Raw genomic sequence first — 25,796 nt, forward strand, 5'->3', positions numbered from 1 at the left:
TGCTTGCAGGCGACTGATTTTGTATTCCGGCAGTCATTACTGGTAATCGGCGCTCGCCTTCGACCGTAGGAAGGGAAGTAGGGGAAACACTTCGCACAATTCTTTGGAAACGTGCGATCATAAACTTCTGCTGAATAATGAGCCAATGTTTTCCTGTAGCTCTCTACGTCACGATTAAGTCGTTTATTGACTTGACTACGTTTCATCACTATTTAGGTCCTCTGTAACACCTACTTAATGCTAAGTGAAAGAGAGGAGGCAGCAGAAAATGCGACGAAAGTCATGTAGTACTGGTTGGTTAAACATAGTTCGTGGTTAATGAATATTTGTTTTTCAGTGCTCCTAAAGACAAAATAGGAATGGACGGGGTCGGATCACATTAGTAACCACGGTTGTGTAACTGCTCAACTCTACTGATGCAACAACTTTTTTTTCATATATGTTCTGTGATAAATAGCCTTTTGTTAATGACGTGTGCTCTGTATTGCATTTGTGCATAAAGTGGAAGCTATAAATTAAAAAGACAAATTGTGTTTCGAAGAGTTTAAAAACTGTTTAAGACCAGATTTCTTGATAATAAATGGCAAATGCGAAACACTGTGCCCCGTGACATGTGGAAAAGTGCTAAAACTGTAAGCGAGATATACCAGTTAACGCAAAACGCCTGACGCAGGTTCAGTGTGACATAAGCCGTTGACCATCGACCAACCAAGCATACAAACAATCGTACCACATCATACCAGCTGCGTATAGATCTAGAGATACTAAGGATTCGATAGCTGTCGCTTTCAGACGCATTCACGAAGGTTTCCCCACACGAGATCACTGAGCAACCCGTCATTCAATATTCACCACTAAGAACTCGTTTGCCCTGCTAGCAGCATCCTGAGCACTGGCTGAAAACACCCCCGGTGAATGAAAGACACACGACTCCTGTCTGTTCGAGGTACACGGCTGTACATACTAAGCAATTCACAGGTAAATCATACAGGGTAAATCCGAACTTCACTGACAAAACTTCGCAGGTTGTTGATCGATATTTTCTTTATAAAGGACCGTGGTCTCTGGTGTCTAATAACAGACTAATAATGTGATCATGAATTACTCAGATTTTGTCCCCAGCTGTTCTTGTTTCTGTGAAAATTTCTTCAAAACGTCGACAAATTCTGTACTATGCAACTGCCAAAGCGAACAACGAACAACTGAAATCACAGAGTACTGTGATGAGATTAACTTTGCTGCGGGAACAAGTCACAGCTTTGTCGTTGTGCCTCACTACCATTGCTTTCAGTGGATCCACAATGAGGTGTACAAGTATATCGGCCAACTCTTCATTCACACTTCTGTGCCTCACCGTTAACATACAACTACCAATGCTGGAGAAACAATACCAAGACAGAACTTGGAGGTACTGAATGCAAACTACAGGCCGATGAGTGAAGGGGGCAGTATTGTTGTCAACAGGAAGTACCATGAGTGAATACACACAGTGCGCACCGTTGACAATTGTGCTATTGTGCAGACATTTGCTATGCAGATACAAAGAAACACTAAGGAAAGTCATAGGTTACCTCCTAAGATCGCGTCGGACTCCTTTTGCCCGGCGTAGTGCAAATTTCGCCGCAGTGTCGTACAGGATATATTTGTCGTACGTCCCACATTGATTTCTGCGGTTATTTCACGCAGAGTAACTTTGTCTGCTAGCACCGGTACAAACGCCGCTGCTCTCGGTCGTTAAATGAAGGCCGTCGGCCACTTGGTAACACGTAATGCACGTCGGCGCTCTCTTGACACTGTGGATCTTGGCATATTGAATTCCGGTTGTAGCCTCTCCCCGATGTTATTCAATCTGTATATTGAGCAAGCAGTAAAGGAAACAAAAGAAAAATTCGGAGTAGGTATTAAAATTCATGGAGAAGAAGTAAAAACTTTGAGGTTCGCCGATGACATTGTAATTCTGTCAGAGACAGCAAAGGACTTGGAAGAGCAGTTGAACGGAATGGACAGTGTCTTGAAAGGAGGATATAAGATGAACATCAACAAAAGCAAAACGAGGATAATGGAATGTAGTCAAATTAAATCGGGTGATGCTGAGAGAATTAGATTAGGAAATGAGACACTTAAAGTAGTAAAGGAGTTTTGCTATTTAGGGATTAAAATAACTGATGATGGTCGAAGTAGAGAGGATATAAAATGTAGACTGGCAATGGCAAGGAAATCATTTCTGAAGAAGAGAAATTTGTTAACATCTAGTATAGATTTGAGTGTCAGGAAGTCGTTTCTGAAAGTATTTGTATGGAGTGTAGCCATGTATGGAAGTGAAACATGGACGATAACTAGTTTGGACAAGAAGAGAATAGAAGCTTTCGAAATGTGGTGCTACAGAAGAATGCTGAAGATAAGGTGGGTAGATGACGTAACTAATGAGGAGGTATTGAATAGGATTGGGGAGAAGAGAAGTTTATGGCACAACTTGACTAGAAGAAGGGATCGGTTGGTAGGACATGTTTTGAGGCATCAAGGGATCACAAATTTAGCATTGGAGGGCAGCGTGGAGGGTAAAAATCGTAGAGGGAGACCAAGAGATGAATACACTAAGCAGATTCAGAAGGATGTAGGTTGCAGTAGGTACTGGGAGATGAAGAAGCTTGCACAGGATAGAGTAGCATGGAGAGCTGCATCAAACCAGTCTCAGGACTGAAGACCACAACAACAACAACAACAACTACTACTACTATTTCCGAAATGGAATATCCCATCTGTCTAGCTACAGACATTTTCAGCTGTCCCCATTGAGGTATATCAACAACACCATTCCACGTTCAGAGTCTGCTAATTCCCGTCATGCGGTCACAATCACGTCGGAAACCTTTTCACATGAATCACCTGAAAACAAACGACAGCTCCGCCGAAGCACTGCCCTTTTATAGCTTCTGTAAGCGATACTACCTCCATCTGTACATGTGCATATCACTATCCCATGACCTAACCTAACCTAACCTTGCTACTAACCACTAACTTGTTGCAGTTCATATGAAGTAGGTGCAAAGATGCTTTTACAGGCAGTTTCCATCCTGGCAATGAAATAAAGATCTGCAAGTTCCCATGTTGAAAGATATGGGACCGGCATCCTAGTTGTAAAGTGAAATGGTCTCTACAGGGATGAGGCAATGGGGATAATTTGTCACGTAGTTGGTAAATGCTTAGAAGAACACAATATCGGAATTGTGAAACTGACAATGAAGTCTTGGAACTTAATCCTGTCATACGGTTGAGACGATCCCCTGGGAAGCTGGGTTGGTCTGTCCCCTTAAGCAGTACCTGTGTGGATACTAACTTTGCACTGGATTCAGATCTAACAGCGCTGAGTCTGTTGCTTCATTCAGGGCGTTTTGCGTGAACTATTTGAGATATCGATGCAATGTGTCCCTTAAGCTAAAAGGTGTTTAGTCCATTATTCACTCGTTTCGTCATCTCGCATAATTTTACATTATTCACTCGTTTCCTCATCTCACATAATTTTACAGTATGCCTTTATTGATGCTTGATAATTTCCTCCATGGTTAAAGATTTGATAAGTATTTGTCACGTGTGTACAATCTTCTTTGGGGTGAGAGTCACACTAGTATTCTTTGACGGTTGGTTTCTGGCCGCGGTTGTATGAGTAAGCGGAACGCTTTGTCACTCGTCTTCCGAGGCCTGGTTCACATAGTACAACATGCACTGCACCGTAGTGTTATGGAGTCGAATTCTTTTTCATTATTTCAGTAAATTAAAGAACGAGTCACTACAAATATGTTGAGAAAGATCAGGGCATCGCCGCTTCCATGGCATATGGTCACTCTTTTTTAAGTTGCACAACTCGTGTCGAAACAACATAGGCGCTTCACGCCGCTTTTGTAAAGTTATTCTTTTGTTGGTAGTTGAGTTTTCGTGGCGAAAGAACGCTTTGCCCGAGCCTAGTTTTCGAGTTGAGCTTAGGCTAGCCTGTATATTTTTAAATTGCAGTTCTTACTTGTTTATTCGTGATACTCCGTTACAGATCTGTACTACATACAGTTCTGATAACTTTAACTTATTTCCTGTTGCGATTACGTGTTTCACAGGCGTAAACTACAGACACTAAATGTGTCTTGAGTAGTCTCATATTCAGTTACTTAACAAGCCGCACATAGGTTCCGACTATCGTATTAGGTCCTCATCCGACCTCCCACCTCATGCATGTGAAATAAGACTAGCACCAAACACAACCAGCCCATAGTACAACTACATGCCATTTATAAAATAACTACAAAGCGAAGAAATGGTATTACCTTCAGAGAGATCGTATGAAAGGTGGCGAGTGTTTTGCTGTGTAATTAATTCTCGTTGTTTTGTTACTTAGCAACAAAGGGAAGGAAGTTTTTGTGAAAGTGGAAAATGTAAAGAAACAGCTGTCGATTGGGAAAATGGACTACACTGAAATTGTTCACGATCTGACTATGAGGTGACAACAGAGAGCGCAGGGTATGTGCTCTGGAAATGAAAACTACAACCTTCAGTTGAATGTTCTACTATTCGGCATGGCGTGTGCCTTTGAATGGCGCAGAGACATGGGCGAAGACGAAGAAAGATTGCAGCGTTAGGGTATTCTTAAGGAGGAAGGTGGAAAGGATATTGGATAGGAAGAGTTTTACAATGAGGGGGTATTAACAATAGAATATAAACAAATGTTACAGGAGATAGTAAAAAATAATTGCTTATTAAGATATAAATTTGATATTAACAGAGACAACGAAAGGAATCTTGAAAGGAAAGAAGATGGAGAAAAAGACACAACATGACAGAAAAATCGAACTGCAATATGATACCTTAGTGAAAAAATAACGACAGGAGATAGATTCAAATCCAGTACTTTGTAAAGACCTGCCTATGAGACAGAAAACTATATGAAAATATGGATAGTGATGTGCGAAAAGGGTGAGTCTAACTTCTTATACTAAAATAAATAGCAGGTGAGCAGTGACATGTGTTATGTGCCAAGAAATGAGTGGATAAGACAGCAACGAAATAATTAGGTAGCTTTCTCTAAAGCAGCACGAAACAATAGCGAGCTTTCATAACAGATATTCACTCTCCCATCCATTCCAGTCCCGTCCTCATTCACTCACTCACTCACACACACACGCACACACACACACACACACACACACACACACACACACACAAAGGCACGTGTGCATAAATTAAAAGCCAAAAACTCACCTAAAACGCTTATTAGCTGGTCACTTGAAGAACAAATAAGGATTAAAATATAGCTCTAGATCCACAGGCACCTACTGCAGAAAGGTCAGTGGCAGAGGTGGAGGAAACCGTGACGGGTATGGACGGTAGTGGTGAGGAGGTACGGGTGGAGGAGAGGAAGAGCGTTCAGCATGGAGGTGAACTTCTCACTGGGCAGGCAGGCTGCGTGTGTGGTCTGCGTGCGGCACAGGGAAGGGTCGGCAGTGAGAGTGGGGGAGGGCTGCCGTTGCGAACCAGCGCAACTTTTCTCAGTACTTGACGCCACCAGTTAGCCGCAGTCACTTTCTGCAACAGGCAACAACTGCCCGTCTTCTGAGAGATCTACTAATCAAACAGGCGCAGTTGTTAATATTCTGGACTCGAGTTCTAGAGGACCGTGGCTCAATTCCTGTCCAGCACCTAAATGCAGGGGCTATTTTGTTTCCCTAAAGTCACTTGAACGAATCTGCCGGGATAGCACCTTTTAAAGAACGAAGTCAATTTCATTTCTCTTCATCCCTCACCCCCCCCCCTCCCTCCCCCAAATCTTTGTCGTCTCTGATTTCGTCGCTGATTGAACATTTTCAAGATGGGATTATGACGCGATGCTGAGTTACTCTCTTGCAACAGATCAAATGCAATTATTGCAACATTTAAAACGATTTCGCTGCTACACGCTGCATCTACTTCCTATTCGAATTACCGTTCAGTGTATTGTATCGTTATCAAAAATGATTCAAATGGCTCTGAGCACGATGGGACTTAACATCTGAGGTCATCAGTCCCCTAGAACTTAGAACTACTTAAACCTAACTAACCTAAGGACATCACACACATCCATGCCCTAGGCAGGATTCGAAACTGCGACCGTAGCGGTCGCGCGGTTCCAGACTGAAGCGCCTAGAACCGCTCGGGCACACCGGCCGGCTGTATCGTTATCATTTTCGCCCCACATCCTATTCTGTTCTCAGATGATGCTCAGCAAGAACTACTTCTGTAAGTTAGTGTATATGAGCTAAATAATGTAATTTGATCTTCGTACGTACAGGGTACGGCTATACATAATTTATCTACAGACAATAGATTGTTGGAATACAGCTCGTGTTTTTGAAAGGCAGAACGTCTTTCTAGTGGTGTCTGCCACTGCAGATTCCTGTAGAACAGTCCTTCATTGATGAAACGAAAGTATTACGACTCACTCAGCTTTTTTCTGAATTTAGTTTGTTCGGTTATTACTCTAGGAAATGACCTCTGACAAGGGAATAATACTTAAGACGCAAGTGACCTCTTTCGGGCTGAACTATACTTTCTAGGTATTTCTGCAAACGACTTCAGTCTAGTGTTAGTAGTCTACAGATCTTGATTCAATTGGACGTTCCATCTTTGCTCGCCTCGAATTACCACTACTAAATATTTCACCATAGCGATTCATTATAAATGTATCATCAGTTACATGATAAAAGAATATTCGTTTCACATTCTAGATAAATGGTGATACAAACTTCAGTAGATTATTCCTGGTAGCAAACAAAAAACATCTCTCAGCCCTAAATTTCCCAGAGTAAATCTTCACTCCGCAGCGGAGTGTCCGCCTATTTGAAACTGCCTGACAGATTAAAAGTGTGTGCCGGACCGGGACTTGAACCTGGGACCTTTGCATTTCGCGGAAAAACCTTCTACCGACTGAAGCAGGCAAATCACACTCACGGTCCATCCTAAGTTTTACTTTTGCCAGAACTTCTTGTACGTTCCATACGTCACAGATGTTCTGCATACCTTGCGACACCAGCACTTCTGGAAAAAAGAGCATTGTGGAGAAATGGTTTAGCTATAACGTAGGAGATTGGTTCTGAAATGAATTTTCACCCTGCAGATGAGTGTGCGCTAACATCAAACTTCCTGTAACATTAAAACTTCATGCCGCATCAGGATTCGAACTTATCCTGTGAAAGACACACAATTTTAAACTGCCACCAAGTTTCAACTCAGAACTTATTTCGAGATAAAGTTTCTGTGGGCAAGTGTGTAATGGCAAAAGAAGATTAGAATTTAACGTCTCATCGAAGAAGATGAAATCTGAAGTGGAGAACAAACGAACTGGGCAAGGCTTGGTGAGGAATTCACTCCATTCAGGTGATACATGAGAAAAACGACTGTCGATAAACCGTATGATTCTAATCTCTCTGATTTTCTCAACGATTTCATTTTGCAAGACTTATGTGAGACGCCTCGCTTGGCATCAGAAGCGTAAACATTCGACGATTTAACAGTGGAAAAACGTTGTGTGGAGTGAATAATCACGGTACACAATGTGGCGATCCGATGGCAGGGTGCGAGCGGTTCTAGGCGCTACAGTCTGGAACCGCGTGACCGCTACGGTCGCAGGTTCGAATCCTGCCTCGGGCATGGATGTGTGTGATGTTCTTAGCTTGGTTAGGTTTAAGTAGTTCTAAGTTCTAGGGGACTGATGACTTGAGATGTTAAGTCCATAGTGCTCAGAATCATTTGAAACATTTGAACCGATGGCAGGGTGCAAGTATGGCGAACGCCCGGTGAACGTCATCTGCCAGCCTGTGTAGTGCCAACAGTAAAATCCGGAGGCGGTGGTGTTACGGTGTGGTAGTGCTTTTCATGGAGGGGGCTTGCAACCCTTGTTGTTTTTCGTGGCATTATCACAGCACAGGACTACATTGACGTTTTAAGCACCTTATTGCTTCCCACCGTTGAAGAGCAATTCGGGGATGGCGATTGCATCTTTTAACACTATCGAGCACCTGTTCTTAATGCACAGCCTGTGGTGGAGTGGTTACACGGCAGTAACTTCCCTTTAATGGACTGGCCTGCACAGAGTCCAGAGCTGAATTCTATAGAACACCTTTGGGATGTTTTGGAACGCCGTCTTCGTGCCAGGCCCCACCGACCGACATCGATACCTCTCCTTAGTGCAGCAACACTTGAAGAATGAACTGCCATCCCCCAAGAGACCTTCCAGCACCTGACTGAATGTATGCCTGCGAGAGTGGAAGCTGTCGTCATGGCTAAGGGTGGGCCAACACCCTACTGAATTCCAACATTACCGATGGAGGGCGCCACTAACTTCTAAGTAATTTTCAGCCAATGTCCGGATACTTTTGATCACACAGTGTATCTCCGGCTTTTCAGAAGACGACTCCGTAGAAACTGAAAGGCACAGAGAAAAATAACACATATCAGTGTAAAGCATCTCTAAAGGTTTAGGTTCGTAATACGCGTCATCACGTTATTACAGCGCGCACCACTTGGGGACCAGCGTTTCAAAACATATATACGAGATGCTACCTAAAACTTCCTTAAATCTGTATGACCCGCGCTTACAAACAACGAAACGCCGCTAGAAGCATCGTAATACGTGTTGTGCGTTAGTATATCTAACGGCTTCAATCTAAGTGAACGCATTTATTGTTGGCGGGCAGTGTCTCATTGTAACGTTTGCTTGTGGTTGCCATTTTGTAATGATCGAAATAAGAGAACGACGTTGCTCTATCAAGTCCTGTTTTAAACTGGGTAAAACAATCGCAGAAACGTTAGTGCAAGCATTCGGTAATGACGCTTTGGGCCATACACAAAAGCATGACTGGTTTAAATGTTTTAAATAGGGCCGAGCACCTGTTGATGATGAACATTCAGGACTACCATCTACTGGCATTACACCAGAAAGTGTCAGCGCTGTTTGGAATGCGATTGTGAAATATCGTAGGCAGACCATACACGACATCTGCTGAGGTCCTAAGGCACCTAAGGGAGGATCTGAGAAGGAACCGTCCAGAGAAGTTGCGCACAAACAACTGGTGTCTCACCACGACAATGTGAGGCCACATGCATCTTTCATAGTGCGGCAGCTTTTGGCAAGAAACAACACAGCTGTCGCACCTTATTCACCGTAATCGCCTGACGTAGCTCTGTGCAATTATTTTCTCTTTACGAAATTGGAAATGAAGTTGAAAGGCTTAAGATTTGGCACTATAGAAGAGACGGAAGAGTAATCGCAAGGGGTGCTTAATACAATGACTAAAGAATGACTTTCAGGATACATTCCGTTCGTGGCAGAAGCGCTGAGACCGGTGTCTGAGCTCCCAAGGGGATTGCTTTAAAGGTGACGATGATGACTTAAAATCTTGTATGATGTGATTGTATTTAGTGTTAGGTTTCCGGACCTTTCGGGTACCACCTCGTACAAACCATCCGCTGCTATTGTTGCATAAAATTATTTCCCGCCTGTAGATAGGGAACCCAACGAAATATCCAAAGTGGTTGCTGCCGCGCTTTCTTGTGCAATTCGTGTCAGCAACATCCATGAATCGCACTCACGTGTTGATGTTTGCTGTGTCACCTACAGTGCCCATATTGAGCACCTGTATCATGAGTTAAATACTTTGAGAGGCGCTCTGCCCAGCAATATGTGCATCCTTTCTGTATCTCATGTTTTCGAGCTGTCGTCTTCTGAAACCGAGGAAGTACTTGTGAATAATACTCATGAATAGCACTGTGTTTATCTGACGTATAATCTAACTGTGTTAGAGACTTTCCTGAAACTAAGCTCCACATGCAAACAGCAGACGACGTTTCGTTTCTAGAACACGGTGAGTACTCCTGCTGGAAGTTGAACGGAATACAGTACAGACATTCCACAAGCACTTGGCAATAGAGGAAAGGGAGGGAGAGAAAATGAGCGGACAGGGAATTGTTGAGAGAAGACGCGCTGAGGGTAGTGGGCGGGGGCTGGGCGGCAGCGCCGGCTGCCTGCTGTGGTCTGGCCTTCCCAGAAGGCCGCCGCCCCCCAGCGCAGCGCCGGCCGCGGCTGCTGCTCCGCTTAGCCCGGCAGATGGCAATCGCACGGGCAGACCCACTTTCTCGTCCCTCTCGGTCCTCGTCGCTTCTCGCCAACACTGAACAATAAGGAAGTAACACGCCGCTCGTTCGCAAAAAGTAATTTACTGCTACTGCAAGCGCATTATGGAATCGGTTGTCTCAACAGGAAAAATATTACAGGCGGGGTGTGGCACACCATTTTTGGATGTCGTCTTCGGACAAAGCACCGAACGAAAAATGCATAAAAGAACAGGTTGCTATATAACAGAGTAATAAATGCATGCAGCCGGATCGTGAGGAGATGTGTTTGACCAAATTAGGACGCATGCTCGTGTATTCCCCTTCTTAATGATCGTTTAGGATGTCGTAGCTTCTACAGGCTGCAACAAAAATGTACAGCACAAATTGAAGGACACATTCCTCATAATTAGACGAAGAAATTATGTTACATGAACATGGGTCTGGAAACACTTTGTTTACATGGTACAACTCATTTTCGCCGCGCAGGGTAGCCGTGCGGTCTGAGGCGTCTTGTCACGGTTCGCGCGGCTCCCCCCGTCGGAGGTTCGAGTCCTCCCTCAGGTATGGGTGTATGTGTTGTCCTTAGCGTAAGTTAGTTTAAGTTAAAGAAGTGCATAAGCCTAGGGACCGATGACCTCAGCAGTTTGGTCCCATAGTTCTTACCACAAATTTCCAAACTCATTTTCTCCATCTCTTTAATCAAGGGAAACACACAAGAATAGAAAGTTAGAATCATGGGGAACATACTGACGTCTCGTTACGTTGTGCACGGTGAGTATTTTGTTTTGCATGTCCCTATTGCTATGAGACGTACCTTATTGCTTCTTTACAGGTCACATCAACCGTTCGATAGCTCAGTACGACGGTTGCAATCACACAGGTTACTACGTAGAGTTAATCACAGACTTGGCTCATGCTATGGCAGTGTACACAAGTACAGAGATGGCAGATGCCCATTTTATGTATGCATTAGCACACAGCCATTTGCACTTGCGCTCAACTTTTGTACCGGGAGAGATTTCCAAAATGGTTCAAATGGCTCTGAGCACTATGGGACTTAACATCTGTGGTCATCAGTCCCCTAGAACTTAGAACTACTTAAACCTAACTAACCTAAGGACATCACACACATCCATGCCCGAGGCAGGATTCGAACCTGCGACCGTAGCAGTCCCGCGGTTCCGGACTGCGCGCCTAGAACCGCTAGACCACCGCGGCCGGCGACAGATTTCCAGGACGAATGTGCCATTACAGGAAAACATTGAAGTTATTGATGGGCAAGTGAGTAACATGGGACATTTAATCCTGATTCTCGCGACCAGAGGAGGCCGAGAAGAATGAGGATACCCCAATGGGATGCGGCACTTCTTGATGCAGTTGACGGAGGTCCTGGTGTCAGTACTGAAAGTTGACAACATGACTATCTGGCGAGAGTTACACTAGGACCAGCTGTATCCATACCGTTTACAGAGTGTGCAGGCACTATCAGCAGCTGATTTTCCTGCGCAGTTACTCTTCTGCGAATGGTATATTCAACAATGTGTCGACCCTAAATTTAGCGCAACGGTGCTGCTCACAGATGAGGCGTCGTTTCAACGAGAAGAGATTGTAAATTTTCAAAGTTGGCATGCACGAGCAGACGTGAATATTCAGGCACTTGTTGAAGCAAGTCATCAACAAGGATTTTCTGTTAATGTTTGGACCGGCATTGTTAGTGACTGGTAGAGCCTCACTTTCTTCGGCCCAGCCTCAACGAACGACGGTTTCGTAATTTCGTAGAGAAAGTTCATCCTGATCTGTTAACAGATGTGCCTTTAGCTGTATGATAAAACATGTACTTCATGTACGATGGAGCACATCCTCATGTTAGTCTTAATGTCCTTCGACTTCTAAATAATAGATCCGGTGACAGATAGATAGGTAGAGACAGACCTAAACCCACTGGATTTTCATTTGTTGGGGTGTTTGAAAGCTCTTGTGTACGGGAGCACAGTACAGGACGTTCAGAGTTTCCGTGTCCGTACTATGGAAGGCTGCGAAACCATACATAATATTCCAGGGATATATCAGCGCATCCTAGATTCACCATAACGGTGGGTTGATGCATGTATCAATGCTCACGGAGGGCATATTGAACATTTCATGTAAGAAATACCTGTATGTGGTATGCTGGTGAGTTCTGTTCGTGTGTGTTTCTTACGATTAATGAGTTGGAGAAAATGAGTTGTAACACAGAAACAAAGCGTTTCCAGACCTAGGTTCAGCTAACATAACTTCGTGTACGTGTGAAGGGTGTGCCATACATTTTTGTTACACCCTGTGTACTAAGAGTTTCATGAGAACTGTATGCTGATTAAATGTTGACTCAGGTCTTCTAAATCATCGCCATAGATCATTTACTTTCTGGTCTTGGGTTAGTCTAATAACATTCGCCTACCAGCGTCAAGCACACATCACTGTAATACAAAATGTAGGGAATGATCTCAAAGTTTTGTCAAGGCTTTATTATCGTTATCATTATTACGAGGGCGTGCTGAAAAGTAATGCCTAAGAATTTTTATGTGGAAACTCTTAACGCTTTATAAATAAAACAGTAGTGATTAACAGTCGACATCTTTATTCTTCATGTTTACATATTTATTTCTCAACATAATAACCCTGGCGATGAAGAAATTTCTTCGAACGAGAGACCAATTTTTGTTACCGTCACTGTAGAATGTGATTTTGTTGATCGAGCCACAACTGCATCGCTGCTGGCACCGTTCCATTACTATCAAAGTGAAGTCATCGAAGGCGTTCTTTATGTTTTGGAAGCAGATGGAAATGGATGGGCCCAAGTCGGGACTGTACGAAGGGAATCGACAGCAGGGAGCCCAAGGCGTCAAATAGTTGCAGACGTCGCAGCGTTCGTGTGTGGTCTGGCATTGTTATACTGAAGGAAAGGGAGCTCCATGTGTGGACGAACTCTTCGAAATCGTGCTTTCAGTTTTCTGAGAGTCTTGGAGAACTTAGAACAATTTATGGCGGTGCCTTTGGACACCAAATGCACCACACCGTGAACATCCCAGAACACTTTGAGTATGACTTTGCCTGCTAACGACGTGATCTCGAATTTTTTTTGGTGTCGATGAGCCTTTGTGACTGAACTCCGTTGATGCTCTCCTGTTTTGTGGGCCAGAATGGTGAACCCAGTTTTCATCACCTGTCACAATGGTCTTAAGGACCACATCACTCTCATGTTCAAAACGGAAAACGCAAAACAAACTGTAGATAAATGTCCAGTCTCCAGTGTTTCATGCCAGTAGTGAAAATTTGAGGCATCCACCGTGCCCACAATTTTTCTGTACTGCAGTTCTGCAATTACGACCTGTACGCGATCTCGCGATATGCCATACGTACCTGCGTTATCCGACGATTTTCTCTGATGAGTTCATCAAAGCGATTTTGACGAGTCTCGTCGGTTGCCGTAGCGGTCGTCCACTTCGAGTTTTGTCAGACGCTGAGGTTAGCACCTTCATTACAAGCACGGGCAAGCCAAAGTCGCAAATCATCTCCATAGTTCACTGTTTTCATTCTTCTACGGATTACAAAACAACCTTCGGTGAAAGTAGAAGTAAGGGAGGTAACATTAATAGTGCAATGAGAATTCCACTATTAAATGCAGAGGAGAGAGCGAATAGGTAGAAAGAGTACATTGAAGGCCTCTATGAAGGCGAGGAAGTAGACAGTAGGAGAAACAGGAATCTACAGAGAAGAGATATGAGGTCCAGTATTAGAATCAGAATTTAAAAAAGCTTTGCAAGACTTAAGATCAGCTTAACAGCTCAGGCATCCAAGTTACTGACAAGAATAATATACAGGAGAATGCACAAAAATGGAGGATGTGTTAGATGACGATCAGTTTACCTTTAGGAAAGGCAAAGGTCCTAGAGACGCAGTTCTGACTTTACGGTTGATAGTGGAAACAAGATAGAAGGAAAATCAAGACACGTTCATAGGATCTGTCGATCTGGGAAAAGCGTTCTACAAAATAAAATGGCAAGATATTCGAAATTCTGACAAAAATAGGGATAAACTGTAGGAAAAACTGGGTAATATACAATATGTACAAGAACCAAGAGGGAATATTGAGACTGGAAGACCAAGAATTAAATCCTCAGATTAAAAAGGGTGTATGATAGAGCTGTAGCCCTTCGCCCGCACAGTTCAATCTGTACATCGGAGAAGCAATAATAGAAATAAAGATTCAGGAGTGGGTTTAAAATTAGGGGTGAAAGGATACCACTAATAAGATTCGCTGACGACATTGCTAACCTGAGTGAACGCGAAGAACAATTATAGGATCTTTTCAATGGCATGAACAGTCTAATGAGTACAGAATATGGAATGAGAGTAAATGGAAGAAAGACGAAAGTAATGAGAAGTAGCAGAAATGAGAACAACGAGAAACTTAACATCAGAATTGGGTGTAAGGGTTCGGTTGTTTGGGGGAAGAGACGAAACTGCGAGGTCATCGGTTTCATCGGATTAGGGAAGGAAGTCGGCCGTGCCTTTTCAAAGGAACCATCCCGGCATTCGCCTGGAGCGATTTAGGGAAATCACGGAAAACCTAAATCAGGATGGCCGGACGCGGGATTGAACCGTCGTCCTCCCGAATGCGAGTCCAGTGTGCTAACCACAGCGCCACCTCGCTCGGTGGGGGGGGGGGGGGGGGGAGGGGGGGTAAGTAATTGAATGAAGTTAAAGAATTCTGCTAAACAGCAAAATTGGCCATGATGGATGGAGCAAGGAGGACGTAAAAAGCAGGCTAGCTCAGTCAAAGAGGGCATTCGTGGCTAAAAGACATCTACTAGTATCAAACGTACGCCGTGATTTAAAGAGGAAATTTCTGAGATGTACGTTTGGAGCACAGCGGAAAAACCGGGGAAAAACTGGAACAGAAGAGAAACGAAGCCTTTGATATGTGGTGCCATAGAAGAATGTTGGAAATTACGTGGATTGATGAGGTACTTGACAGAATCAGCGAGGGGTGAAATATATGGAAAATACTGACAAGAAGAAGGTGCAAGATGGTAGGAATCTGTTAAGACATCAGGGAATAACTTTCATGGTATTATAGTTGGAGTCACGAACGATGGCTGTCGCAGAACTGTTCTGCGCACCTACGTCACGCATACTCCGACAGCTAAACGAGCGTTCTGTAGTGTTCTGAGCGCTTCGCTCTGAATGCCGTAGCTAATGCGAGCATTAAACGTGATGGTAGCGAGTTGTTTAGTGAATTTATATTTCATTCGATGCGAGTTGTCATTGTTGATGGTTGTGGTAAGTAATAAATTATCCATAAGCAAGCGAGAGACTTAATTTGCAGTATATACGCTTCCTTCAATCGGAAAGCACCCGCAGTGCGAGTACCGCAACTGTCGCTCGGAATCGTCAAAAACGCCATCCACGTCGGTGCTTCGAGATGCGCGAACTGCCATCGTTCTTGGATTGGACTATAGAGGGAGTTGTAAAGAGTAAAAACTTAAGAGGAAGAGACTCAAATATATCCGGCGAAGAATTGATGTCGTAGATTGCAACTGCTACACTGTCACAGGAAAAGAATTCGTGGCGGGCCGCATCAAACCTCTCAGAAGACTGATGACTCAAAAAAACATAGATTTCAATTGGAGGTACGTTTTCTGCCGTTACAAACTCGTCTCCAGCACGCTGTTCCTCTCTCACCGATGTAGTTACGTATCACACGGCTGTGCTACACGCTACAATTCTTTCTAGCAGCAGAGGGTTGCAACCTGTGTGAGAGAAGCGGGGAAGTCGAGTGAGTAACATGCATGACAAGTAATACCACAACCGATATTGAGAACACAATCAAACATTCGGAGGCATTATTATACGTATTAGTAAACGACTACCACGGCCGGCCGGAGTGGCCGAGCGGTTCTCGGCGCTACAGTCTGGAACCGCGTGACTGCTACGGTCGCAGGTTCGAATCCTGCCTAAGGCATGGATGTGTGTGATGGCCGTAGGTTAGTTAGGTTTAAGTAGTTCTAAGTTCTAGGGGACTGATGACCTGAGCAGTTAAGTCCCAAAGTTCTCAGAGCCATTTGAACCATTTGAACTACCACGGAAACCGGCGCACGGTACCCAGACCTACCTGCAAGTTGCGTATCTATCGGCTTCCAGGGACCAAAAAAAAAAAAATTTGATTTTCAGTATTTCGTGTAATTATTCACGAAATCACAAAATTTAAAATGCTGTCACAATCTGCTCAGTTTTTGCTGTGGCCTGAGTGGCCGAGCGGTTCTCGGCGCTACAGTCTGGAACCGCGTGACTGCTACGGTCGCAGGTTCGAATCCTGCCTCTTGCATGGATGTGTGTGATGTCCTTAGGTTAGTTAGGTTTAAGTAGTTCTAAGTTCTAGGGGACTGATGACCATACAAGTTTCATAGTGCTCAGAGCCATTTGGCAATTTTGCTAACCCGGATAATGTATTCTTACATAACGGGAGTAAAAGCTGCTATGTGCCTACCTATGGCATTGGCTTCCAGTGTTCTGGTTTTGAGTTGGTTTGTACACATCTGGCTCAGACCCTTCCAGCCTTAAGTGTTCACTAACAGGCCAGAGGAAAACCAGCGGTGAGAGTGTCGGAAACCTCATCTGAGACTCACTTCTGCATACAATCGTAAATATGCGTCGGAGGAGCGCAGAACGTCTTTTCGAGTTCGGAACACTACAAGGATAATTTCAAGTACTGCTGTTTTATTAACACACACAATACGAATAAGAAATTGAGGTAGTTCAATTATCACCTGACTGCTGTAAGAATAAGGTGGAAACCTAGCCTACGTGGGATAGTTGACGCAATACTAACCAGTACCACAGGTTGCCGATCAGAGGAAAGCGTCTCTAACGGCAACCAGTGCCCACTCTGGCCGAACACTGAGCGTGCCGCGAGCGACACCGAGATGTCGTGATAACACCGGCAATCGCCCAGCAGGCACGTACGTCTGCACCCGGCTGCCAGCTTTCTCCTGCTACTGACTGGTTGCTCGTCAAACACAACAGCCCAGTCCTTTCAGACAGTATTCGTAATATCGAGTATAGCGAAGCCAAAGCTTTCGATCAGAAGCAGGTCTGTTCATAGATTTCGAGACACACTATCGTTCGAAATAAATCGCTCTTTCCCTTCATTGGAAGTGAGCTGTGTCTTTATTTTGATGAAGCACGACGAATAATATTTAGAATTTTCGTACATTGTGATATCAAATCAAAGAGATGCTGATTGGGCATCTGAGGTACTGCAAACCAGGCTAATTCGATCCGAGCCAGCCGTTTATACTTGAATGTGAATGTATTCACCAAATAAGTTTGGCACCCAACATAAAGGTATCAGGAAGCCAAACCCCAACACACGAAGCAGTTGCTGTATCTAGATAGTGTGGTTGCAAACAGCAATTGTCTTCTCACAGGGCAAAAGTGATCTACAACAGAAATAATATAGGTAACACAATGGGTGACAATTTTCAATTATTTATTAATATCATATACATACATAAGGTGCACTCAGAAAAGAAAAGAACAGACTGTAAAATGAAAACCGCTGAGAGATCGTAATGCCATTGCCTATAGAAGCAGCTGCGGTCCCTATAGGGGGGTTGAGGTCCCAAACTCGCCGCTAGAAGGTCACGGCCCATACCTGCGTGAGAGCAGAGCGAGCATGTGCGCTTATCGGCCATCCACCGCATTCAGTGGTGCTGAAAACGGAGAAATGAATGCTTCAAAAGAAGTGCGAAGGTGCGTAGTGCGTTGTCTGACAGTGGAACTGGGTACGGAAATTCATCGACGAACGGCACAAGTGTGGAAAGAACACTGCACCTCTGTTGCAAGCGTCAAAGCGTGGCACAAGCGTTTCAAGGAAGGGACAGGTGTCTTTGGCCGATGACGCACGATATGGAACTCCACACCGCCTTGCAGATGTCACTGTTCAGCAGGTGGATGCCCTCACTGCAGAAGACCGGCGACTTAACGGTTGCAGCCAGCGCCACAGAAGTTGGATTCAGCGTCGGAATTGCAAAGGACGTGCAGTGTTCTCAGTGAAATTGTCATTCTTCGATGAACTTCCGTCCTCTACATGCCTTCCGCCGCAAGGAAACTCACTACACACCTTTACTCTTCTTCTGAAGCCTCAATTTTTCTGTTTTCAGCACTAGTGAGTGCATTGGATGGTCGACATCTTCACGTGGTCGTCCTGCCATCACGTGAGTGTGGGCCCGTGTCTCTCAGGCGCCGCGTTTGGGCCATCAACATTTTAAAGTGAACCACATCTTCTTCCGTAAACGATGGTATTACGATCCTTTCAGCGGTTTTCATTATGCAGCCGTCGTTTCTTCTCTCTGTCAAAGCACCTTACGTATACTCAGCTTCACTATGATGATGATAAGGAGTGGCGCTGATGGTAAAGTTCTAAACTCTGGTCTAAGACTAACTCACTGAACGAAGACTAACTTATCTAATACCTAAATACAGTCTCGCTCTGCTTTAGGTGATGGCATTTTTGTTCTGTCTCTCTTAATAACACACATTGCAACGGTAGGCATTTAATGCGACACAGTGCGATGACCATACATACATATACCGAAGAACCAAAGAAACTGGTACACCTGCCTAATATCGTGTAGGGCCACCGCGAGCACGCGGAAGTGCGCCAACACGACGTGGCATCAAGTAGTGCCGGAGGGAACTGACACCACGAATCCTGCAGGGCTGCCCATAAATTCGTAAGAATACGAGGGGGTGGAGATCTCTTATGAACACCACGTTGCAAGGCATCCCAGATATGCTCAATAATGTTCATGTCTGGGAATTTTGGTGGACAGCGGAAGTGTTTAAACTTATAAGAGTGTTCCTGGAGGCACTCCGTAGCAATTCTGAACGTGTGGGGTACCGCATTGTCCTGCTGGAATTACCCAAGTCCGTTGAAATGCACAGTGGACATGAATGGATGCACGTTATCAGACAGGATGCTTACGTACGTCTCATCTGTCAGAGTCGTATCTAGACGTATCAGAGTTCCCATATCACTCCCATTGCACACGCCCCGCACCATTACAGAGCCCCACCTGCTTGAACAGTCCCCTGCCAACATGCGGGGTCCATGGATTCTTGAGGCTGTCTCCACACCTTATACGTCCATCCGCTCGATACAATGTGAAATGAGACTCGTCCGATCAAGCAACATGTTTCCAGTCATCAACAGTCCAATGTTGGTGTGGACGGGCCCAGGCGAGAGGTAAAGCTTTGTGTCGTGCAGCCATAAAGAGCACAAAAGTGAGCCTCCGATTCCGAAAGCCCATATCGACGATGTTTCGTTGAATGACACTTGTTGATGGCCCAGCATTGAAATCTCCCGAAATTCGCGAAAGGTTGCACTTCTATCACAATAAACGATTCTCTTCAGTCGTCGTTGGTCTCGTAAATGCAGCATCTTTTTCCGATGAATTACCGGATTCCTGATATTCCTGATATTCACTGTACACTCGTGAAATGGTCGTACGGGAAAATCCCCACTTCATCGCTACCTCGGAGGTGCTGTGTCCAGTTGCTCGTGCGTCGACTGTAACACCAAGTTCAAACTCACTTAAATCTTGATAACCGACCTACAAACTGCGCCAGATGTGTGTGTGTGTGAGTGTATGTGTGTGTGTGTGTGTGTGTGTGTGAGTGTATGTGTGTGTGTGTGTGTGTGTGTGTGTGTGTGTGTGTGTGTGTGTGTGTGTGTGTGCGTGTGAGCGCGAGCTGTAACAAATGTCTCTGAGCCGTAGCGGTCGCGCGGTTCCAGACTGAAACGCCTATAACCGCTCGGCCACCACGGCCGGCGCGTTGTAACAGATATAACTACATATACTTATATTGATGACTGAGCACGGGGTCCAGGACAACGTTACATCAATATTTTAGTCATTTTCAGACTAATAGTTATAACTATTACAAGTCATTCGTTTTTAGGTTGGTTAGTACCTCCAAGAACATGTGGTAAGAGCAAGCCGCTAATGCTCATTTTCCCTTGCGCATTCTGGTCAGGTGCTGAAGTGTCGACGCGTGGACGCAAAACGGTTAACCTATATGAAAGGCGTAGTCCACTCAGAGTTAATGTTACAGCAATGCGGAAAGTATGAGGTAGTGATGTTTGTGAAGTGTTCGTGGGAACACTGTTCAATGCAGACAAAAAACAGCCAACACACTGATGTGTGTACATATTAAGGTACCACGTATAAAAATACCTGCACTTTCACCCAGTATGTATACAGTCTTCGAAACAGAGTCTCTTTAATTAAAGGAGAGAGAAATACACTCCTGGAAATGGAAAAAAGAACACATTGACACCGGTGTGTCAGACCCACCATACTTGCTCCGGACACTGCGAGAGGGCTGTACAAGCAATGATCACACGCACGGCACAGCGGACACACCAGGAACCGCGGTGTTGGCCGTCGAATGGCGCTAGCTGCGCAGCATTTGTGCACCGCCGCCGTCAGTGTCAGCCAGTTTGCCGTGGCATACGGAGCTCCATCGCAGTCTTTAACACTGGTAGCATGCCTCGACAGCGTGGACGTGAACCGTATGTGCAGTTGACGGACTTTGAGCGAGGGCGTATAGTGGGCATGCGGGAGGCCGGGTGGACGTACCGCCTCACGTGGGGCGTGAGGTCTCCACAGTACATCGATGTTGTCGCCAGTGGTCGGCGGAAGGTGCACGTGCCCGTCGACCTGGGACCGGACCGCAGCGACGCACGGATGCACGCCAAGACTGTAGGATCCTACGCAGTGCCGCAGGGGACCGCACCGCCACTTCCCAGCAAATTAGGGACACTGTTGCTCCTGGGGTATCGGCGAGGACCATTCGCAACCGTCTCCATGAAGCTGGGCTACGGTCCCGCACACCGTTAGGCCGTCTTCCGCTCACGCCCCAACATCGTGCAGCCCGCCTCCAGTGGTGTCGCGACAGGCGTGAATGGAGGGACGAATGGATGGTTCAAATGGCTCTGAGCACTATGGGACTCAACTGCTGAGGTCATTAGTCCCCTAGAACTTAGAACTAGTTAAACCTAACTAACCTAAGGACATCACAAACATCCATGCCCGAGGCAGGATTCGAACCTGCGACCCTAGCGGTCTTGCGGTTCCAGACTGCAGCGCCTTTAACCGCACGGCCACTTCGGCCGGCAGGGACGAATGGAGACGTGTCGTCTTCAGCGATGAGAGTCGCTTCTGCCTTGGTGCCAATGATGGTCGTATGCGTGTTTGGCGCCGTGCAGGTGAGCGCCACAATCAGGACTGCATACGACCGAGGCACACAGGGCCAACACCCGGCATCATGGTGTGGGGAGCGATCTCCTACACTGGCCATACACCACTGGTGATCGTCGAGGGGACACTGAATAGTGCACGGTACATCCAAACCGTCATCGAATCCATCGTTCTACCATTCCTAGACCGGCAAGGGAACTTGCTGTTCCAACAGGACAATGCACGTCCGCATGTATCCCGTGCCACCCAACGTGCTCTAGAAGGTGTAAGTCAACTACCCTGGCCAGCAAGATCTCCGGATCTGTCCCCCATTGAGCATGTTTGGGACTGGATGAAGCGTCGTCTCACGCGGTCTGCACGTCCAGCACGAACGCTGGTCCAACTGAGGCGCCAGGTGGAAATGGCATGGCAAGCCGTTCCACAGGACTACATCCAGCATCTCTACGATCGTCTCCATGGGAGAATAGCAGCCTGCATTGCTGCGAAAGGTGGATATACACTGTACTAGTGCCGACATTGTGCATGCTCTGTTGCCTGTGTCTATGTGCCTGTGGTTGTGTCAGTGTGATCATGTGATGTATCTCACCCCAGGAATGTGTCAATAAAGTTTCCCCTTCCTGGGACAATGAATTCACGGTGTTCTTATTTCAATTTCCAGGAGTGTACAATTTTTATGGGTAATAATTTAGAAGGCGATGAAAAACATAACGATGCTTTCTTTTGTTTCGTCAGCAAAGATGGCGTTATCATTTGAACAACGGAAATTGGTGCTAAAGTGTTACTGGAAAACAGAGAATGTGAGTGCGGAAGGCCGACGTTGTAGAGTTGAATTTGGAACACCACCACCGACAAGAATAACAATTACAAGAAGCAGAGATTAGTTTTAAGTTGAAGGAACGGTGCACGATATGAAGAAGGGACATAGCGGAAGAGAAGTTCAACAGACAGTGAGAGTGTTGATGCAGTAATCCAGGCGTACACACGATCCCTGAAGAATGTGAGGCAATGCTCTCGTGAGACTGGGATCTGTAGGAGCAGAGTTCATAGAATTTTGCAGTCTGAGAACTTTAAGCCTTACATTCCAAGATTTCTCCATGCTCTTAACGAGGATGACCCTGATAGGCGAAGCGAATTTTGTGAGTGGTTCATTAACAGATGTGAGGAAGAGCAGCGTTTCTAAGATCGAATTCTTTGGTTAGATGAAGCGACGTTTAAACTTGATGGTACAATCAACCGCCATAATTGCGAGTACTGGGCCAGGGATAATCGATACGTAACGGAGCAAAGGCATGTTAATCTACCAGGAGTAACAGTCTGGTGTGGTCTGTCTTCTAGAGGGTTAATCGGACCGTACGTCTTTGACAACACTGTCACGGGCGATTCGTACTTGGAAATGTTAGAAATAAAAACTCCTGGTCTTAGCTTTGTGTTTGGAAATGAAGATTATTACTTCAAACAAGATGAGGCGCCACCTCACTTTCACCTGGATGTGAGGGAATTTCTAAATGGTACATTCCCTGCCAAATGGATTGGACGAAAGGGAGTGTGGAGTATCCTGCTCGATCTCCATATGTAACTCCTCTAGACTTCTTTCTGCGGGGTACTCTCAAGATAACAGTTTACGCTACGAGACCACACACACCGGATGATCTTAGAGAGCAAATTGAGCAAGCCTGTGATGCTGTTCCGTTGGAAACAATAAAGTTGGCATGTAGCTGAGTCGTAATTCATTGTCGACGGGGAATTGCGTGGACGGACACCAGTTTGGACATTTACCAACTTAAGTCGGATCATGAGGCACGTAGCACCACTAAAATTGTATTTCTAGCTGCTGATGTTCAGTTTCAAAGAGTGTACACATTCTTTTGCGACACCGTGCACATATATAAACAGTTATTTGGCCAACTGAAACTGTGTGTCTGCGTAAATCCGCTTTAGGTGAATGTATTTTCATTTGCGAACGATTTGTCTGAGATCAGACGGAAGCAGGGTGTAATTTCTGCCTTGAGCACACTCTGTGACGTAATAGCATAACTATGGCGGATGGATCCGACTATCTTCATGAAGTATGCTGGAAGGATAACACGATACTTGGTAGGTACACTGCGGCGACTAACTGTTACTACGTGGCGCCACGCTGGAGACTGGCCCTGACTTAGGCTCCCTCTGCTTGTATACTGTAGCTGTGTACCGTATCCAACAACGGACGCGGCAAGTAAAGCAGTACTGAAACTGATGGCTGATCATAATGGCACATCGCGTTACTGAGCAGAGCCCTACCATTAGAGGCCTCCATCTTATTTTTATGAACTAGCTTTCTTAAGCTGTAATATGGTGGTAACTTTAACTGGGACACAAAATTAAGCTATATACTTGTATAAGACTTCGTCATAGACAACAAGTAGTTGCACACAGTTCATGAAAGCAGCGCCTCGCTATCAGAAGCTGAGGTATTGGAGTTCACTGCTAACGCACTTCTAAGTACTTCATAAACAGAAAAATCATAATGATACAATATTTTCACTAGCATTACAATTTGCAGCTTTTCTACAGGAGAACCTTCTCAAATGGATGTCACTTGCAGTGTTCAGTTGCAGTGGGTAGTTTGGGGTGCTGTTTGCATTGCACACTCAAGTGTGGGTATTCGTTTGGCGATACTGTTGTGTAGAGTATCAGAGCAGTGAGAAATCCCAAGGTACTAATTAATTCTATGGGATAAAATTACTAACATGTTGGTTACTTGTTGGTTTATATTTTTCTAAATTGTGGATGAACGAGTGTACGAGGACTATTCGGAAAGTAAGTTCCGACAGGATGCGAAATGGAAACCACTGTGAAAATAAAAAGTGGTTTATTTGCTACAGTTAGCCAGACCTTCCAGCCACTTCTCTACATAGTCACCACTCGGACTTAGACATTTGTCGTAGCGTTGTTCCCTCGCCATAGGAGGCAGCCGCCTGTGTTTTTCGCCAATTCTCTGCACTAATTTACACCTCCTTGTCTGTGCCAAAACATTGTCTTCATAGCCAGCAGATGATGTGAGCGAGATGAAACTCAGTGGGAGCCACTTATGGGCTGGACTCGCATTTGAGAGGACGCCGGTTCAAACCCGCGTCCGGCCATCCTGATTTAGGTTCTCCGTGATTTCCCTAATCGCTTCAGGCAAATGCCAGAATGGTTCCTTTGAAAGGGCATGGCCGACTTCCTTCCCCATCCTTCCCTAACCAGATGGGACCGATGACCTCGCTGTCTGGTCCCTTCCCCCAAACCAACCAATCAAGGGGCATCTTCACCTCCCCTGCAGAGTGCTGCCCACAATTGTCAAGAAGAAGGAACCGTATGACAGTTATGTTATGCGGACTGCATGAAATCATGCAAAATCTCTCACCAAGCTCTCATACTTGGCGGGAGACACTATTTTGTTGGCATTTTTAAGTGCTCACCGTGCGCTCAGAACTGAAAAGAGCGACGTGACGCAATCGATGGGCATACTAGAGACAATGCCCAACACATACGTCACATACGTACGAAGTTTCATTGGATGTCCACAGTGATTTCCATTTCTTGATCGATCAGAACTTACTTTCCGAATAACCGTCTTATTTACTGATCGGAAATGGTTGCAGAGTCGATACAGTACTATGCTGACTCTACTCGTAGCAGACCAAGACAACACTGATTATATCCGCGGCTTTCTCTCTTCTACGAGTGTTCACTCCCTTGCCAGACACGTTTCCACGATCCACGATAAACGAAGTGCTGGCATGTGCCTGCGGGGCTGATTCCTGATAACGTTCAGGTGCCACAGTGCTCTCCGACTCATCCTCCTGCAACGAGCTGTCTGACAACCACATCCGTTATAGATTTTCGCTTTTGCTGTTAATTTAATTAATGAAGCCTTCCTGGAACCAATGTTAAGTCACACAATAATGGTTCGCTTTCCCAGAGGCTGCGTTTTCAGTAAAAGTAAGAGCAGGGCAGTTATTTGCAATCAGCTGGTGAATTTGACAAGTGTAGACCCAGAGAGCAACATAACGCTTGCATTTCATGTCCGTTGTCTCATAAATACAGCAAAGAACAGGACTACACCGAGCAGCCACTCCAATCTTGAGATCTCATAGTCACGTATGTAGAAGAAAACAGGTAAAGAAAGTGAAGTCTATGAAGACCAAATTAGTCATACATTATGAAAATATGTTATCACGGAACAGCAATAGTCACATGGAGACAGTAGCTCTTACAAGCGCTAGGTCAATGAATTTTTCTATTCCAATGGACATTTTCCTTGTTGCGTACAGTCCATGTTGAAATAACAGCTTCCCGCCCTATTCCAAAAGATAAACATTTGAGTTAAGCACC

General features: G+C 45.2%; 1 protein-coding gene across 2 annotated transcripts in view; it reads right to left on the reverse strand.

The window, feature by feature from the left end:
- Nucleotides 1-25,796, reverse strand: part of LOC126236899 (cysteine-rich secretory protein 2-like) — a 251,857-nt gene that overhangs the window by 101,133 nt on the left and 124,928 nt on the right. Inside the window, exon 1 of one of the 2 annotated variants that reach the window (XM_049946544.1) lies at nt 5,245-5,366. The exons of the other annotated variant lie outside the window; for it this stretch is intronic. The gene's annotated coding sequence lies outside the window, so the exon portion shown is untranslated. Of the gene's footprint in view, nt 1-5,244; nt 5,367-25,796 lie in introns of those variants that run through there. 2 annotated transcript variants of the gene reach the window in all.

This window comes from Schistocerca nitens, chromosome 2 (assembly GCF_023898315.1).
Source record: "Schistocerca nitens isolate TAMUIC-IGC-003100 chromosome 2, iqSchNite1.1, whole genome shotgun sequence".
Lineage (NCBI taxonomy): Eukaryota > Metazoa > Arthropoda > Insecta > Orthoptera > Acrididae > Schistocerca > Schistocerca nitens.